We start from the raw sequence: 13,677 nt of genomic DNA on the forward strand, positions 1-13,677 counted from the left end.
TTGTTCAACTAGAAATAGATACAAATAGTTTCCTTTGTAAAATAATCAAGTTTAATGAGGCCTTATGATATTGCCTTTGGATATTTCAGCCAAATAAATTGAGCCAAATCAACTTCCTCTTAGATTGAAACTGCTATTTCCTACAGAGCAAAAAAAAAAAAAAAAAAAAAAAAGAACTTTCAAATGTTATTGAGAAATTAAACAAACATGTATAAACACATACAACATGGCAACTATTCTAAATTTTAAAAATAGCTTTGAGGTAAAATTAACATATAATAAATGACATTTAAAGTGCACATACTTGATAAATTTTGACACATGAATACACCCATGAAATCATTACTATAATCAAAATAATGAACCTACCAATCATCCCCCCCAAATTTTCCTATTTATAATCCTAGCCTTTGCATTTCCATAACTAATGATGTTCCACATGTTTTCATGGACTTATTTGCCATTCTATAGCTTTTTAGTTAAGTATCTGTTCAATTCTTTTTGTTACATGGTTGTTTTGTTTTCTTACTCAGTTTTGATAGTGCTTTATATATTCTGGATACCAGTTCTCTGTCAAGAGGTTTACAAAGATTTTTCTCAGATGTGGTTCCATAGTGTAGCGGTTAGCACGCCTGCTTTATGTGCAGAAGGTCCTGGGTTCATGCCCCAATAGAGCCACGGTCCACGGCTTATGGCCATGCCACCCTGAACAAGCCCGATGTCTGAACTCGGAAGCTAAGCAGGGCTGGGCCTGGTTAGAAGTTGGATGGTGGACCACCTAGGAAATCCAGGTGCTGTAGGCATTTAAAAAAAAAAAAAAAAAAAAAAGGATTTTCTAGTCTGTGACCTGTATTTGCATTCTCTCACCAATGCCTTTGTAAAACAGAAGTTTTAATTATGATGCAGTCCAACTTATCAATTTGTTATTTTATGGTGTTTTGGTATTGTATCTAAAGAGATCTTTGCCCAATCCAAGGTCACAAAAATTTTGTTTTCTACATAAAACTGTATAGCTTTAGGTTTTACATTCTACTTGTTTTATCGATTTTTGAGAGAGGGGTACTGGAGTCTCTGCTAAAATTGCATATATATTTTTTTGCAGTTCCATCATGTAATCTGAACCTTTCATCACATGCATGAAAATTTAGGATTATGTTCCCTTAATGAATTAATTCCTTTATTACTATAAAATGTCCCTCTTTATCCCTAGTAATAGCCTCTTCTTAAATCAAACTTCTGATCTAATATAGTCACTCTAGCTTTTTTTTTGGATAGTGTTAGCATAGTGTAACTTTTCCAACCTTATAACATTTGTTTTTATATTTAAAGTGGGCTTCTTACAGATGTGATATACTTGGGTCCTGATGTAAAAACAAAAATCTAATCCAATGATCTCTGCCTTTAATTATAGTATTTAGACCATTTGTATGTCATGATTATTAATACAGGTGGGTTTAACTCTACCATTCTACTATTTGTTTTCTATTTGACTCATGTATTCTGCATTCCCTTTTTCTTCCTTTTCTGTTTTGTTCCGGATTATTCCTTATTATTTCATTTTATTTCCCTTGTTAGCTTACAAACTAAAATTCTTTGTTTTGTTTTGTTACTTTAGTGGCTACTTTAGGGTTTAGAATATGCATCTTTAACTTAACACAGTTTAACTTTTCAGTCTAACATCACCATATAAACAGTATAAGTTTAATTTATACTACTTCAGATGTAAGTATAAGAACCTTATAATACACCTGGAATTTCCCTCCTTCCTTGTGCTATTATATTTTACTTTTACATGTTATAAATCCTACAATCATTATTTTTATGTTAAAGTCAACTGTCTTTTAAAGATATCTAAATTTAAAAACGAACTCTTATATACCCATGCCATCACCATTTTCAATGCTCCTCATTCTTTTCTGTAGGTCCAGGTATACATATGGTTTAATTTTCCTTCTGCTTGAAGGACTCCATTTAATATGCCTATTAGTAAAGGACCAAAGGTAATGAATTCTTTCAACTTTTATATGTTTGAGGAGTCTTCATTTTGCCTTTGTTTTTTGAAAGATACTTTTGCTGGGTAAAGAATCCTAGGTTGACAGTTTGTTTTAAAGATACTGCTCCATTATCGTCTAGTTTATACATTGTTCCTGATAAGAAATGTTACCTTTACCTTTGTTTTGTTTTTTCTTTGGCTGTTTTTAAGGTCGTTTTCCTTTTTATCACTTATTTTAAGCAATCTGATTATGATGTTCCTTCGTGCCATTTTTATTCATCTTTCCTATACTTACTATGTTTTTCTCGGTTTATAGTTTTTATCAAATTTGGAAAAATCTGGCCATTATTACTTCCAAGTACTTTTTCAGTTCATCTTTTTAAACAATTCCCTTTTCTCTGTTTCATTTTGGATAGTTTCTATTGCTATGTCCTCATGTCCACTAATCTTTTCTTCAACAATGTCTAACATGCCATTAACCTCATCCAATGTGTTCTGACACTGTAATTTTGACTGCAATCACAGTTATAATTGTTTAAAAGTTCTTGACCATTTAATTCATCACCTTAGCATCTAGGTTCACAACAGGAGGATTTGAATTCCTACTGGTTACTATAACTTCACCATATTTAACATATTTCCTTCGTTAATTCCTTCCAAATAGAGAATTTTATCATAAGAAAACCAAGAAACATTTCTGCATTTTCCATGGGAAAAAAAAGATTTGTCTGCAGAATTCAGTATTTAATGTTCTCATTTCCAAGGTAACTGAATTCTTTGTTTATAAATCTACAACTACGCCTGGGTTAAAAACTGCCTAAACATGCTCATATACCCTCATCTTAGTTTTAAAAAACATCTTCCTATTTACTCTGTCTTCATCTTAAGCTGCTGACATCTCTCCTGAAATGTATCAATAACTTTCTTAAAATATTAGGTTCTAATATTAAAAGAGGGAACTATGTTTTATACTTGAAAAAGAAAATCACTTTTATATTAGAAACTCAGAAAATAAAGTACACTAGAATTGTCTTGGAGGGCAGGTATGGTTATAAAGGTTGAGAATCACTAGTCTGTAATTCTCACTTCTTTAACTCACTGTAACATAGCTTTAAACACAATACTATACTGAAATTGCTATTTTAAAAAGCACCAATGACTTCAGACACCAATTGGAAAGCTTCTGCAAGTGAAAGGAAGGGATACTAAAAATTACCCAGAGAAAAGAGACATAAATCAAGGCTGTTCAACTAGCAAGTACAGTTCTAACAAGGACTAATCATAATCACAAATATAAACCCTCTTATGTTTTATTATTTTTGTTACATCACAACAGTTGTATGTTTTATACAGTACTTAAAAACATAGAGACATTATTTTTAACTCTGCTTCCTGCCTCCAAAACCAACTTTCACTTCTATGGCTACTCATTATGGAAGGTGCCCTTTCAAAATTCTCTGTACTTACTTGTATATGAGATATTCTGGCAGTGGTTGTTACATAAATGAAATCATAAGTACTGGCAAATGTCTTGCTTTTTCATGTGAAATATCTTAAGATTTTCCCAAAGAAGCACATTTTTATCTACTTCATTCCTTTTCATGGCTGCCTAATATTATACTGTAAAAGATTCTATTTTTCTTCATACCTTAACTCCTCTGCAAGGAATAACCATGTAACGCTCTCTATGAACCTATCATAGTATTTCTGTATTATGGACATACAGAAATGAAACTTCTGGTTCAGAAGTATGCACTTCTAAAAATTAAAGATGATGCCAAAATTTTCTCCTAAAAAGATGAAGCTAATTATACACACTTCAATAGTTTGAGTGCCTACTTTCCATTTTGACACTTACTAATGTAAAGTTATCCAAATTTTGCCAATTTTATCAGTAAATATTTTTTAAAAAATCAGTTTATTGACGTTTTAATTGTAATTTCTCAGATTACTGGTGTGGTTGAGTATCTCTTCAATACTTTATTGGCTAGATTTCTACTTTTATGAATTTCCTGCTTACATTTTTTCTCACTTTCTACCAGGCTGTCTTTCAACACTGATTTGTAGGCACACTTTATATACTTTGAATATTAACTTTGCCTATTACATGTCAAATAGTTAATCCCAATCTATTGCTTGCTTTTTTTCATGACACCTAAGTTTCCTGTCTCACCTGAAAAGGCTTTCTCTGACCCCCACGTATCCGCCAATTCTAAGGGACAGATCCTATTATTACCCCTCTCTAAAGTGAAGAAACTAAGATTCACAGCGGTAAAGTAACACGCTCATGTTTATATACAGCCAATAAGGGGGGGAAAATCAACAAATAAACCTATATACACCTGATGTAAAACATATGCTCTTTATACTACAAAGTTGGAAAGTGGTGGGAAATGGTTATAGTCACAGGATACCAACAGAGTATAGACTCTGAAATAGAGACCGAAGACAAAATTGATACAGCTGAAATTGTCATGTGATTTTAATTTCTAAAATCAAGCGATTTGAACAAATCCATATTTTTTTAAATATTTGCCTGGAAGCAGTCTGCAAAATGGATTAAAAAACAGTTGCCCCTACATTTTATCAAAAGGCTACTTTACCACATTAGGCCAGTTATAGTAAGCTTCAAGTAACAGATTAAAAAATAAAATTGTTAGCACACTATGAAACTTGAGGAATAACAGTTTATCTACTAATCTGAAGTAGAAATAGCTGGTCCTAACACTTATGAAAGAAACAAAAAAGGTAATTCATAAGCTATTAACTAAAATGTGATAAAAAAAAAAAAGTCATGTATTGCAAATGAAAATATTACATGGAAAAAAATCAAGTCTTAAAACTATAATTGAGAATGGCTGTCTTAAGCAAATAAAAAAATCTATAAAATGAAAACAATGAAATCAGTGATTACAAATTATGTTTTCACTTTTTATTTAAGCAAATATTAAGAAAAACTGATGTTGAAATAGATGAAATTACTTATTGAAGTTAAATCTCAAAAGCAGTTGTTATATATGACACCTATTTCTGCAAAAGAAATATTTTAACTGTGCTTTAAAATGTACTTAAGTAACTGCTTAGACCCCCACAAAGAAGTAGGAAGATTTCATGCCCCACACTGGGGCGTTAGATAATGAAGAAATCACTTAAACTTTAAAAATTATCCTGGTCAAATGTATCTTAAAAGGTGACTTCTGAAGAAGAAAAAAGAAAACAGTACCTTTCAGACATTTCTAATAGAGGCTGATTAACACAATTTAACAAATTCAGATAACATTTACACCAACGTTTATTTCAAAGTGTACACATCATTCTTACTTTGTATTTCTAACAACTAGAACATAAGAGATCTCAAGAAGTGAGGGAGGAAGGTAGACATGGAAGTGAATCAGAAGTAATAGTTTCATCTGTAAAATGAGAATGCTACCACATTTCTGGCAGGTGTGTTTAAGATTTAAAGAATAACTGGAGCCTAAAACTACAGGGCCCGAAATCCAGTCAGAGTTCAACAAATGGTTCTTATTACTATAGATACATAAATAGTTTCTACTTGAAAAAAAGAAAACCATAAGGAATTCACTTTTGCATATTTTTAACCCCATTTTGGAAAGAATACCTGAAGCTGCTTGGAATTGATGAGTATTGCTAGCAAAAAGAACAGAGGCATTGGATAGGGACTACAATGAAAGATTAATAAGAATGGAAAGAAAGTTCCTATATGCATTCTCTATGCCAAGAAAGCAGTCAAAACTTCCGAATAAACCAAATGTTTATTGCAAGCATATTTACATAACTTTGGAGGATACAACTTGAATTCATGATTTCTGGTCTTACTACAAAAATACAGCATTGCTTCCAACAAATCAACATAAGCAGTAATGATGTAAACACTTATATGGTACTTCAATGTTTTCAAATTTTCTAACATCTCTTTTGGCGCTCAAAATATATTTGTGGAGAAAACAGGATAGATGTTATTCTCTATTTTAAGGATTTGGAACCCAAGACTGAAAACACCAACCTGAGATCATATGGCTAATACAAGTGAAGTCAGAACGAACAGCCAAGGTATTTTATCTATCTAGGAAATGGAAACAGCTAGAATAATGAACTGTTTCAAGCACTGACAAAGGGGGCGGGGGTGGGGGGGGTGGGGGTAAGGACAATGAATTGTAAATTAAAAAAAAAAGTTTTATTAGGTAGCAATTTATGAAGGCTAACATTTAGTTCAAAAAGTTTGTACTGCCTTAAAACTTAAGGCAGTATATACATCTGCAAAGTATAGAAAATGCTAGTGTAAACAAAAATACAGTTAAGTTTTGGGGGTTTTAATTGGTTTTATGTTTTTAAATGGAAAAAAAATACTGATTTCACCCAAGCAGCTCTCCATCCTATACATCTTTACTTTTTCCAGGACCTAATACTACTCCTATTATACAGAATGTATTTACTAATGCCTGCTGAATGAAGGAATGTTCTTATGCTATATTCTTGCTTTCTGGATAACATAAAACACAGAGTAACCCTAACCAATTGATTCATACAATCATAACCAGAGAATCACTATTCACCTGATAAAGGTACATGAAACACAATGTGCTGAAGAAAAGAGAACTGCCTTAGAAATATACATTTATAAATACAGAAACTGTGAAGAGATATTTTATATAAATCAATTTTCAAAATAACTGATACTTGCCCTTTAAATCATCGAAACTTATCTTTAAACAATCTTAATGGAAATATTTTAAGAGAGATTTCTAGGTCTTTTTTCTCTAATCTGCACACAATATCATCTTTTCTTGATGACTCAAGCTTATCACTGTAAATATCAATAATTAGACTGTTCTATAAACAGTGACTCTTGGAATTACTGAGGGATGTCCAATTGTTTTGTCTCTTCACTTTCCCATCCTAAAATACTTTTAAAAACCAGGTTTCCTACTGTCTGCTCCCCTGTTGTCACATAAAGGCCACCAGCACCCTAGAGCTAAGGTTTCTAAAATGTCAATTGTAATTTAAAATATGTAAAGCCAGAACAGACAGTTGATAATCATATACAAATTCTAAATCCAGCTTCGGTGTAGTGATTCTCACTGCTCTATGGCCTGGCTCAAAAGCTTTTCTTCTTTCACTTCCTAGCTCCGAGACCTAGCCTGTGCTGTTGCTACAAGTGTGGCCACAAAATAACAATTACAATAGTATTTACTTCTACATATTTTATTTTTACTATAACATAGGAAAAAATATAAGTGACAGTCATAACGAAACACATCAACCATGTACACAAATGATATAAGGAGCCTCACATTATGTGCTATGTGGTCAATTACCTAGCCAATTATTAGACAGTAGTCAGCAAACTAGGCCCAGTGGCCAAATCCTGCCCAAAGTTGGCCTGTTTTTGTTTGGCCCTTGAACCAAGAATGTTTTCCATATTTTTAAAAGACTGTATAAAATAATTAAAAATTAAATTCAACAGAGACTCTAAGCGGCCCACGAGGCCTACAATATTCACTATCTGGCACAATACAGAAAAAATCTGCCAAGCCCTGATCTAAGCTATAATAAACAAACACATATAAAACATGTAAGCAATTCTTTATAAAGCTTAAGCTATGAACATGTCAAAGGAGATATATAGTTCTTTCAATGATGGGTTCATAATGATACAGCCAAACTATCTTGTTCAGTCCTGCCTATTTCTCTCTGGACTGTACCCCTAAAGCTTAGCCAAAATCTTAAACGAACCTTTCTTTCTTCCTCCTAATACTTGTCCTTGGATACTCTCAGACTGTCTCCCTGCTACTACTTCCAGCTCAGTCTGTCAATCTTTTTGGAATGTCTTTCCTTTTACTATCTAAATCCTTCCTAAGCTTCAAGGTTCACTTCCCCCAAATGCCTCAGGATTGTTTTAGCTCTCAGTGGCCTTGCTTTCCTTTAAATTACAGTCCTCATCACACAATTTAATAATACCATCTTATTTTTTCCTAATGATTTCCTGTATGTTAGTCTAGTATCCCCAACTAGTTTGTAAACTGAAGGAAACACATCACACTGCTTTTGTCTGTATCCTCACTTTAATAGTTCGCCATCCTCTAAAATACTCTGAAATAAACTGAGAACTAAAAAGTGAAAAAAATTATAAAAGCTCATAATATATATAAAAAAAATTCACATTTCAACATTATTGGCCATTCATTTCTTTTTAACAAGTAGCTCTTGACATTGATATCCATAGGGACCATTTTTTTTCTTTTTCTGCAATGTCATAAACTGAAGAACTAAAAGATCCAATGGAATAGACATGCACAGTATTCTAAATCTTTGGATTTACAATCTTGTTAATTTGTCTGAAGTCTGCTAGAAATTGCTAAGAATAAAAAAAAAAAGGAAACTTTACCTTTTGATTACCTAGCTAATAAAATCGGAAATCATGTGCATATCCCTACATTACTCTCAAAGACACCACCTAGACCCATTTTCATTAAAAAGGCACTAAAAACATTAAAATAGACTCTTTAGGTTACTTCATCAAATAGTATTTTAAAAGTATGAGCACAATATAAGGTGCACAAGCTTTGGATAATAAACAAAAAATTACAAATATTTTTAAAGAAGCATAAATATTAGTCATAAGTCTAAACTAAAAATAGATGAATTATAAATGAAATGTTCTTCACCTAAGTAAGGCTACAAAATACAATGAGAATATTAATCATGCATCCCTTCTTTTCTTTGCTGAGTTTTATATGTGTTTTGGTTCTGACCTATGCCTAGCTGGTCAGAGAAGAGGGAGAAATTTTTTAATTAGAAATAAAATACGCTTTAACTGTAAAAATTTCACAAACAATTACTAAATGCACGGTAAAATAAATCAGCTCTCAATTACTCTTCTATGAAGAGAAGTGATGACACAGATGACATCAAAAGATAATCCTAGAATCAGTTTTTTTCAAAGCGGTATCATTAATTTCGGAGAAGCAAATTACCCTCATAATTATGTTTGACTGAAGCCAGAAATTTATTCTTCCTGAACGTTAAATGATTTTGAGGATTCAGACAAAGAGAAAAAGAAGGAGTTAATTCAGAAGCATACAGGTGGCTAAAGGCAGCCAGGATGGAATTAAAAATTTTCAGTTAACCTACACAAGAAAACTGAAAGATGATCTATGCAGGGAAAGAAGAAAATAAAGTAAAATTTACTCTGGTAGTGCTTAAGTTTTTAAATATACAATTATTCATAAAAATTATAACAGGATTTTTTTTTTCTTGTCAAGTCATCATCTCTTCTTCCCACTAACTGGTATTATTAGTATTGACAAGAATTATCAGTGGGCTAAAAAGCTGAAAGCAAAATTTTAGATTGTGTTGTAAAATATAGGTTAGAAATCCTTTTTATCACTGTTTTCTGTGAAGTCCACCACCTCAGTGGGTACTTTATCTCATTATGTGAGAAAAATCCATTCAACCAAGAAAATATCAAAAAGACTAATTTTTCTTGAACATTTTAGGTGTTTTAAACAAAATGTAAACAATGGCAAGAACTATGGATTTAGCAAATACATGAAAACTAAATATTTGTCCAAACACAAGACTGCAGCCACAAAACTCAATTAGTTTCTGCCTAACATATGGTGCTAACTCCTAAGTGGCATATGTTTAACACTGGTGCTGGTAAGAGCATGGTGATAAAATATTATAGTAACAGCTCAACTGCTATTTCATTCTTATAATACAAATAAACACACACCAACTTTGGTTTAAAGAACTAAAAACACAGACCACAGTTAAGAAGCAAAATAATTATTATGTTGCTCAGTTTTAAAAGTCCACAGTGAATACACGCATAAGGATTATACTGTAAAAAAAATCGTCAGCCTTTTATTCTTAGTTAATAGATGCTCAGACACGAAGGTGTCCAAAGGAACTGAAATAAAATTTCAAAAGGAAAATCTCTGATTCACGATTCATAGCACCTCAGCAACCGTTACACATCCCCTCCCGCGACAAAAAAAAAAAAAAAAGAAAGAAAGAAAAAGAAAATATCCCAAGGCTTTTAACGCTAACAGTTCAATAAAAGAACGATGAACAATTACATTAATTAAAACAGCTCCCCCAGTACCCGCGATTTTATGACTAAATTATTTGTTCATTTTCCTTTACCTAACGCATGAAGTCCCTCCACAGCCTTGTCAAAAGTTCAAAGATTCAGGCTGTTAACACAGGGCGAGGGCTGCAGCCTCGAGTCATCCTCCTGACTGAACAGGTGGTTAACTCCTCCGGGTAGAGGGAAGGACAGGTACTGCCACCAGCGCGACAGAATCAAACACGCAGGGCGGGTTTTCGAGGTTTTAACCCCAAGATGAGCGGGGAAAACTCTCTTCAGAAAAGCATTTCAAGTTCGGCAGCTGCCGGGCGCCAAAGCCGAAGGCGCCGCGGCCGCTCGACGATTCCTTCCAGAGGGCTCCGCGCCCGACCCCCGCGCCTCCCAGCGGCGCCGCTCGCGGCGAGCCCGCGGCCCGGGAGGCGGTGGGAGGGCCGCCCGCGCCCCCGCGCCGCCGCCTCAGGAGGGTGGCCGGGCCGCGCCCCCGCTATCGCCTGGCGGTGAGACTCAGGCCTGGCAGGTGCCCCGCTAGTGGTCGCGTCGCGTCCCCGGCCCCACTCCCCTCGGCCCCTGGCGCGCCCGCGGAACGGAGGGAGCCGGGCCCTCGACGGGCCCGAGCCCCGCTCGGCGCCCCGGGCCCCCGGCCCCTCGGCCCCCGCCTAACGGTTTCCGTGGCGCCTGCTAAGGGGCGGGACGCGACGGGTACGGCAGGGTCTCCCCCACCTTTCCTGAAGCGAGCGCCCGCGCCTCACCTCACAGTCACGCCGCTCTGGGGCGGAGGGAGGTGGCTACGCTGGCGCCTCTTCCTCGGGTTCCTGATCGGTCTCGCTCTACCTCGGCGGCAGAGCCGGCTCTCGGGGCCGCCGCGGCTGCCGGCGCACTGACTCTTGGGGTGGTTTCCCGGCAGTGACGGCGCCGCCTCAGCCCCGCTCTTCGCTCCCTCTCCGCGTAGCTCCCGCTTTCTGTTTCACCCGAGGGACCACGAACGCTACCGCCGCCATGCTTACTACGGAGCCTGGAGGAGGAGCCCGGAGTCGGCGCGCCGAGTGCGGCTGCGCGAGCCCCGCCGACGGCCCGACTCCGCGTTCCCGCGTCTGCGCCCCCTTCCCCAAAGCTTTTTCCCGGGAGCGCGAGTCGCTCGCGGAGCCAGCGGCGCGTGGCGTCCGAACTCCCCTCACTGCTCCCGGGGCGCCCACCGCCCTCCGGGGCTGCGGGCTCTCTCCCGGGGCCCGGCTGCGCCTGGTTCGTCGTAGCCTCCGCGGCGCCCAGGTTGCGAGCCACGCTACGGAAATGTGGAGTTAATTGACGTTTCTAGGGCCACAGACTTCTCAGACCACATTGTAAAGTCCCCCCACCCCGGGATGCACCGGGTCAAACTCTCTGCGAAAGCAGAAGAACTTAACGCGGGGCAGGTGCCTTTAGACACTCCCCCACGGAACAGGAAGCCAACCGAAGTGGGCTTGGGTGTTTTCAGTCCTGATCACCGGAGTCCGCGACCTCTCTAGCAAGCACAAGTATTTAGATATTTACTTCAGTTAAAAACATGGGGGTTAGTTTCTTGGGTTCTTCCCCAGTCAAATCGCGTGGAAACCCATTACCTTAATTTGTACAACGGCACGAAGACAAGTGAACGCAGCAGAGTTCCTTAAACCTCCAGCAACTGGGGCACTGCGACATAGCCTGAGGCTGGCCAGGGCTGCGTACTAATTCTGTTTCCACTGGAGGACTTGGGAAGGGGGCGTCCTTGGGACTGGGAGTCCAACCCAGTAATTGTCCCTTCAAAAGCAATGATGAGTGTAACCCGGATCCATGTTCGTGCTTTATTTGTTTATTAAATGAATAAATTGCTGCCTTTTAAAATAGTATTTTCATTTTAACCTTTTCACAGAAGTCCTTTTAAAATGTACTCATTCCTTACATTCTTAAAGAATACAATGGTTAAGGAAATCCTTTGTTGATGACTGACCACCAAATGTGATAGCTTGGTCATGCCCGGAAGTCCCAGGAGATTGTTGAGGTATATAGAATCCCTACTTCGGTGATCTCTTTTTTCCTTTTGGAATGTACTCATCACCTTTTCCAATATCTGTCACTACTTCTCATCTCATCTGCTTCTTTATCCACTCTGATCCTTCCTGTCATCGTTTCTATTTTACTGTTTATTTCTTACTCTTTTCTCCTTTCTTGACTATTTTTTTCTATGGCTCTAGGTGACGATTAATCAGATGTTTATATCTACAGCCAGTTAATGAGAGAATTTTTTCTTCCCATCTCTAAAGAAGACAGTGACTCTATAGCAAGTGGTATCTTGAGATATTTTCATTGTTGTTCACTATCAAAACTTTTATCCCTGTGAGGTGTTCCTTTTCTTTCTAAAATTATTTTTTAAAATTTATTTTTAATTATAGTTGATATAAAATATATTAGTTTCAGGTGTACAACATAATGATTCAACATTTATATACCTTACGAAGTGATCACCACAGTAAGTCTAGTAACCACCTGTCACTGTACATAGTTATTATGATATCATCGACTCTTTTCCCTATACTGTATATTACATTCTTCTGACTTATTTTATAACTGGAAGTTTGTACTTCTTAATCCCTTTCCTTTAGGTATTTTCTTTTTTTGACTTCCAGAGTTGGCCCTCTTCCAGACAAAATTGCTGGAAAACTGTACTCTGAATAACTAAAGCATAACTTTATATTGTTTTAAAATATGGGGATTTGTCAGAACGTGGCCAAGTTGGGTGGCTTTTCCACGTTGCTGCCCCAGCCATATTTGGTCTGTGACAGGTTTCCAAACCTGACTCTGTGCTAATAATTTCCAAAGCTTCCCACTGGGGAGCTTCTAAAACAGAAGGAATCTTGTAATCCACTCATCAAGATTTTGATTCCTTTGTGTGTATCAGGTATAGGCCTAAAAATGGCATTAAAAAAAAAAACCCCTATATTTTTAAAAAGTATATTTTGGGCATACCTACCTGTGTAAGTGCAACAACGGAAGGACAGTTATTTTGAAGGAGTCTAAGACATAATTCAGGAATATCATTAAAGTAGACTTAGAGCTTATAGGCAACAATACGCAATGCTGTAAGACCGAGTCGATTGAGGATGAGGAATTTTTTTGAGAGAATGGATCACACATGTAACCCTAGCATGGGCATCAGAGTGAATTTTCTGGGAATTCAGAGAGGAACAAGAATTTACATCGGCTATGAACAAGTCACTTTTCAGTGCTTCATTTTCCTTATCAATTAAGTAAAGGTCATTTTCAGTCCTCACCTTTCTTGAGCTTTCAACAATGCTTAACACTTTGACCACTTATTTCCTTGAATATTTCTTTTTTCCTTTAGCACTATACTTTCTTTTTCCCTACATTTCTGAGTACTGCTTCTCTAATTTCTCTGCAGATTCCTTCTCTCCCTAGTTTATCATATATAGGAGTACCTCATAATTCATTTAGGTTATTTTCCATTTGCATTATAATCTCTTGCCCTAAACATCATCACCGATATCAATGGCTTTAGTTACAATTTATAGGCTGATGATTTTCCCATATGTGTCTCTAG

At 36.7% G+C, this 13,677-nt stretch overlaps 1 protein-coding gene and 1 pseudogene across 5 annotated transcripts in view; one reads left to right on the forward strand and one right to left on the reverse strand.

Moving 5' to 3' along the window:
• FNDC3A (fibronectin type III domain containing 3A) overlaps window positions 1–11,784 on the reverse strand; it is a 173,911-nt gene extending 162,127 nt beyond the window's left edge. Inside the window, exon 1 of one of the 5 annotated variants that reach the window (XM_036228574.1) lies at window positions 10,856–10,935. The gene's annotated coding sequence lies outside the window, so the exon portion shown is untranslated. The other 4 variants (XM_036228572.1, XM_036228570.1, XM_036228571.1 and 1 more) reach the window with 4 other exon arrangements.
• On the forward strand, window positions 688–803 carry LOC118609834 (annotated as a pseudogene).
• Window positions 11,785–13,677: the final 1,893 nt, after the last annotated feature.

The sequence above is a fragment of the Rousettus aegyptiacus genome, unplaced genomic scaffold, assembly GCF_014176215.1.
Source record: "Rousettus aegyptiacus isolate mRouAeg1 unplaced genomic scaffold, mRouAeg1.p scaffold_m13_p_11, whole genome shotgun sequence".
NCBI lineage: Eukaryota > Metazoa > Chordata > Mammalia > Chiroptera > Pteropodidae > Rousettus > Rousettus aegyptiacus.